Below are 1,097 nucleotides of genomic sequence, written 5' to 3'. Positions count from 1 at the left end.
AACCTATCTTAGATAAATGGCAACCTCTGAACACGTTTGGGAGGGACAAACTGATAAGGCTTAAACGTTTTAAACGTAGGCAAGAATACCCGCTGAAATATCGACCAACCAAGCAATAGGACTAAACTACGGCCTGGCAGTTGAACTAACGTGCCAAACTATGTGCTGAACGTGCACAACCGAGCGTAATCTCCAAGTGGTACTCACACATGTGGGAAGCCAACCGCATTTGCGATAGGATACAGAATTTTGAAGAGCCTAACTAGCCAATACAGAAGTCACCAGGAAGCCGGAGCAGGACCATTCTCATACAATAGACATGAGTCGCCAACACTTCTCCTGACAGATGTGGAAATTGTGGAACATAGCGGTTTTACACCCACTTCGAAACGCAACTTTGGTCCGGAAGGTATGGACAAACATCAAGCTTGTGTGGCAAAGGCCATTTCTGCTTTTGTGCGAGTGCTAACTTCTTGCGTAACGGTAACTCTGGTTCTAACGGCGATCACTGGCGGAGCAAGGTTGAAAAAATATAGTTTTCCAAAACAAAAACATTAAGAGTACAACTCCACATCAAGGCTTTTAAGAGTTGAATAAAGTGCTGAAAGCCTGAAAGGCGGCGTACGTCTGAAAAGCCTTTTGCGTAGTTTTACTCTAAAATTCATTGGCAACGAAAATGCCACTTCTAAAAGTAAACAAATTTTCTCTTTTGAATGAACACATTTCCAAAATTGTTTGCTATATATACATACATAATAGGGATGCCAATCCCGGGATTCCGGGGTTGTTGAGGTCCGGAAATCCCAGGATTTGCTTGCATTAATCCCGGGATCCCGAAAGATTTGAAATATTGAATTGATAGTAAGAACTTGTGTATGAGTTTTGAAGTACGATTTTTGTAAAATGCCATTTTGACTGCAATTGAAGCAAGCTTGAAACTGTACTTTTAAATTGCAGTCTGAGCCTTTTTTGAAGAAGATTTAAATGAATTTACTCATAGAGTTAGATAATTTTTTACATCAATCTACTCAAAACTTCCTCAAATCGAAAAATTTATAATTTATCCGATGTTCTGGTACAAGAAGTTCAAATATTTT

The sequence above is a fragment of the Rhagoletis pomonella genome, unplaced genomic scaffold (assembly GCF_013731165.1).
Source record: "Rhagoletis pomonella isolate Grant_MI unplaced genomic scaffold, Rhpom_1.0 Rhpom_scaffold_00013, whole genome shotgun sequence".
In the NCBI taxonomy this organism is placed as follows: domain Eukaryota; kingdom Metazoa; phylum Arthropoda; class Insecta; order Diptera; family Tephritidae; genus Rhagoletis; species Rhagoletis pomonella.
This window is presented reverse-complemented; position numbering follows the sequence as displayed.